Source organism: Gavialis gangeticus, unplaced genomic scaffold, assembly GCF_001723915.1.
Source record: "Gavialis gangeticus isolate Ggan-Ray unplaced genomic scaffold, GavGan_comp1, whole genome shotgun sequence".
Classification (NCBI taxonomy): Eukaryota; Metazoa; Chordata; order Crocodylia; family Gavialidae; genus Gavialis; species Gavialis gangeticus.
The window spans coordinates 5,849,895-5,855,152 of NW_017729006.1; positions in this window are offsets into that span (position 1 = coordinate 5,849,895).

The following is a 5,258-nucleotide window of genomic DNA, read 5'->3' on the forward strand; positions in this document are numbered from 1 at the left end:
CAGTTATTCTCAACCAGGATGCCATGAGATCCTTTGAGGGATGCCACAGGGTTCTGTGCAGTACTAGCACTGCAAGGTATGCAAACATCTACGTATTTTTCACAAAATAAACCCAGAGATTTCAAATAGGAATCCATAGTATCAAAACCACTCTGACCTGCTGTGATCTTTCTAAGTTCTTTACAACAGGAAAATTGCTCTATTATTTTTTTAACTCAAAAAATGAGTGTAAGCTAAGAACTGGTATTAACTGAAGGGTGCCATGGGTCTAATGAGGGGTGCCTTGAATCTAAATGGGTTGAGAACCATCGATTTAAATCATAAACTCTTCAGAACAGTTTCTGCTTTTCACTATACATTTGTATTATACCCAGCACAATGGACACTTTTCTCTACTGGGGCACCTAAATGTATAGAAATTTATGTAAAAAAGAGGCCTGTGTATTATGAGCTAAAATTATGCCTCCATGTACTGAGAAGGCTACTAAGATGTGATTTTGCTCATTAGAGGAATGGGAAGTTTAAGCCTCAGAAAGCTTAATATTTATTTTACCTTCTTTCTTTTTTAGCAGTTGATAAGGTGCCTGAAGTGATGTCTAAATCTATAATAAAGTGGGTAGGTCAGTGACTGTTTCCTGAAACAGTAATAGCAATGTTTTTCCTCTCTTCTGTTTGTGCCCCCCCCCCCCCTTTTTCTTTTTTTCCTCAACAGTGAGAGCGGAATCTGCTGAATGACCACTGTAATTCTGTCCCAGGAAACACAGCTTATAAATCTTCATGGGGCTCATTAAACTGCTAGCTGTCATGTCTCCTTTTTTACCTCTTTCTATTTGGTAGGCACTGCAGTGGATACAGTTTGCTTTAGTTTAAGCAATCCCTTAGCGAGCTGCAATTTTTTTGCCAAATAAAATAGACAAGATCCCTTCTCCATGGATCATTCCTGAATTCTGCCATTATCAGTCAGAAATATTTGACAGGGGATACTTTGTTATAGGCCAGGATTTGACAGCAGAGCCATTATGTCTCATGCTTCAGCTTAAGAGAAATCAGTGCAAGCTCTTCTCAGGCTCATGCTGAAAGCTGCCCTAAGCTGGCACACTTGTAAATAGGTACCTTTTCATTAAGGCCCAGGGGTTGATCCAAGGGAGGGTGTGGTGAAGTAGTTACATCCCCCTTTGGCTGTGCTGTGCATGCTTAGGGTCTTGTTACACATGAATTTTAGGTGGCTTCTGGAGCTCTTAGCCCCTGGATTGTCCACACATCAACACTCAAATCTGCTTTTAAGCACGCTTTAGATGACTTAAACTCGTGCCACTCCGAGGCAGGTTTATCTCTGATCCATGTTACCCAGATCGGATTCCATTACTGTGTGGCCACCTCCCACAGATGAATCAACCAAATTGTAGTTCTGCAGCATCCCACAATGCCCTGTTCACTTTTCCACCCTCCTGTTCTGTGTGGACAAACTTTCCACCCCTTGAACCAACTTTCCACCCTACTACCCAAGTGGTGGTTCTAGCATCAAGGCAACTCCCTCTCCCAGCCCCAGAGGTGTGACTTTAAATCTTCAGGGCTGCAGTCCTATGCAAACAACCTGTACAGAACATGCCAGATAGCCAGGTAGCAGGGCATGAATGGGTCCAGGAGTGGTGTCTATGGGGATGGGGGGGGTGGACAAGGTAGGGGTCTGGATTGGGTCTCCATGAGTGGAGGCCCCCTTCCCAGAGTGAAGGTAGTAGCTCCACCAAAAGTGCCTTCCCTCACCATTCCCACCTTCCAGCTAGGCCGGGAAGCATGGCCAGCACCCCCCACATCCCAATCCCAAATTATTAAAACATGAAACCTTTTTTAATTTACTTCCTCTTTATTTCTTTTTATTCATTTATTACTTCTTTTTATTTTATCCTTGGCTGACTTCATTTCACCACCTTTTCCACACCCCCATTTCCTTTCCACCTCCCATTTCATTACCCACCCCTGTCCCATTAACTGCCTCCCTTCCAGCTTCATGTTCTCACCAACTGCCCCTCCCCACCTGACCCCACCCAAACCATCTCTCAAACACTCCCACCTACAGCAGGGGTAAAAGGCTGTTCTGGGTCAGTAGCCCTATAGTGGCAACACACAGCTGTATCTCCTAGTCAGGTCCCTGCTTGCCAGCTCACTAGAGGCAAGTCATAACCATGCAGGTCAGGGACAGTCAGAGAAGGTTTTTAGCCTTAAGGTGTGACTGCTTCAAACTTGAGCTAGCATTAATACTGATCAACTTTTGAGCAGCTCAAAGTGCAATGTATAACAAAGCCCTTAGTGAGCTCAAAACTTGCAAGCTCTTGCCTGAGCTTCACTGTGCAGTGAGCTTTGTGAGCTCACCAGCTGATCATGGCAATCTCTGCTTGTAGCCACCTCTTTCACCCAGCCCCAGAGCCAGGGGGTGAGTATCACTGCCGCTTGTCCCCGCTTTTACCTGTGGCTGAATTCAGCTTGGGGGAAGAGAAGATAAGCAAGGCAGCACTCATCCCTAGGGCTCTGGAGCTGCGTAAAAATGATGGTTCTGGCCAGAGCTCACTCTGATCAGCTGGTGAGCTCACTGCACATTTGGACCATGGGCAGGAGCCTACACCAAGCAAATGGTGCACTCGGAGCTCACTGCACGTGCACAGCACAGCCAAAGGAGGAAGGGGGTAGTCATACCCTCTTGCTCCTCTCCTGGATCCACTAGTGTTCAGACTGGGGAGTTAAAGGAGAGGGATGTCAGCAATACTGGTCTCATGTGGGTGATACTGGCTAGCCCAGGCCTTTGATTTGATTCTGTCTAGGGTCTCTTGTCTCACTTCCATACCCTTGATAAACTGGCACACTGTGCCCTTTTTTTACAATTTGTTCCTCCTTGCTTTCTTAGGATATGTGGGAGGAGAGAAAGAGGCAAGAGCGGGTTTTTCATCTTGTTTGCCAGACTGCTGTATAGGAGGGGACTCTAATCCTACTCTTGGATGAGGAACTGAAAGCCACGCATTTTTGTATGCTCACAGGGATGTAGAACCTCAGCAATTCCAGTACCGCTAGCATATTTCTTCTCTTCTATCATTTAGTGCCAACTGAATAGGTAAAGACCTGATCAGCTACAAAAATCTTGAATCCGCTTGTGCGCACGCATGCGGACGCACGTGCGCACACACACACACACACACACACACATAGATGAGGCAATGATATCGATATGATAAAAGCAATAAGGGTGCTGGAAAATGTATCTGTTTCTAAATGGGCATTATTCTAATGTAGGTCAACAATGTACCAGATGGTATCTTATACATTTTAGCAAAGGATGAGCTATTTTGGCAAAATATGGATGTTTTATAGTGCTATTCTGGCAGAGATTTAGCTCCTGAGCAAGCTCAGTAGGAGTCAGGTTCCTTTGAAAATCCCAGTTAGTTCTGTACTGTTTTGGTAATGTAGGCAATTAAGCTGAGTTTACATTTAAATTGTGAGGCTGAGCACACGTTTAATGCAGTTTTTAAAATGTATTGATTTGCAAGCATTTCTAATTTTGTGGCTTGTGAGATTAGATAACTGATTTTGCAACATAGCTAACTATAATATATGACATTGCACCTGTTTTCTTATGTGATAGAACAGGATATTTAAAAATATCTTGAAGTCTTGAGTATCTTACAGAAAAAGAGCCCTTGATCTCCAAAACCTTCCTAGGCTTTCAAGAATGCATTACCTAAATGTCCTTCAAACAAAACCACGTATATGGCATTCTATGAACTGGAATGACAAGATCCTTCACAAAAAATGCTGGCTCTGATTTATAATGGTTTTGTTTTCACTGGTGTGAGTCAGAATGGTAGAGATTGTTAATTGGTTTTCATGGGTAAATGATGTGTATGTTACCTATTAACACTGATATATTTTCCTGTAGTTTACAGAACACAACTAGAACTGTTTGTGAACTTCCTGAGAAACAGAAATTCAGAAAACAAATGCAAAAACAAACAATCCCCCCCCAAAACCCCCCAAACAAACACCCCATTGCTACATGGTGTTTTCAAAACAAAAACAGGGTAAGGGAAACTGACAGGATTCTTGTCAATGTTATGGCTGTTCTTAATTGAATAGCAGCACCAGCCAGCCACAGAATGTACCTGAATCATTCAATGTTTTATACTCAACAGCTGGAGTTTCCAGGGTCCATAGCAGAGGCAAAACCAGCAAGATTTGTGCCAGAAAGCATGGTGTGTGTGTGTGTGCATGTGTGTGGTGAGCATGGAAGGGATGCCCATGTGTGCGGTGCTGAGCAAGGGAAATGAAGGGGGGTGGGATGGAGGTGTTTATTGTACCTTCTCCAGTGACTCAAAGTCCCCCTAGAGCAGCAGCATGGTGTTCCTGCACCCAGCTGCTGCTAAGCAGCAGCATAGGGCTGCTCTTGTTGACATGGCACAGACTTAGGGATTGTCATTCTGCTGTCTCCTCTAAGTCAGTGCTTGGGGCTGGTGCCCTGCTTACCACCTCTTGTTACGATACTGGTCCATAGGCATAAAACAGACTAGCACCCTGGAGGATGGGCATTGAGCCCTAGCTAGAGATAAGGATCTTGGCAGGGGACCTGAAATGCCTGGGGCTCCTGACCTGGGGGCTATCCTATGACACAGTTGCCCTGCAACAGCAGATCCTCAAGGTCTAAACTCCCAAGGAACTAACCTAGTGAGCTGGTAGGAAACCAAAAAGCTACACCAAACTTTGGGGCAAAGCATCCACGCCAGAAGATAGGCGGATGATCCAGGCTGACCTGGACAGGCTCAGCAAATGGGCAGACAAGAACCTGATGGTGTTTAACACTGAAAAATGCAAGGTTCTCCACCTTGGGAAGAAAAACCTGCAGCATCCTTATAGGCTCGGCAGTGCTACGCTGGCTAGCACTACAGAAGAAAGAGACTTGGGGGTCATCATTGATCACAAGATGAACATGAGCCTGCAATGCGATGCTGCAGCTACTAAAGCGACCAAAACACTGGCTTGCGTCCATAGATGCTTTTCAAGCAAATCCCGGGACGTCATTCTCCCCTTGTACTCAGCCTTGGTGAGGCCACAGCTGGAGTACTGTGTCCAGTTTGGGGCTCCACAATTCAAAAAGGATGTGGAGAAGCTTGAGAGAGTCCAGAGAAGAGCCACACGCATGATCAGGGGTAAGGAAAACCGACTTTATGACTATAGCCTGAGAGCCATGGGGCTCTTTAGCCTGGAAAAGCACAGGC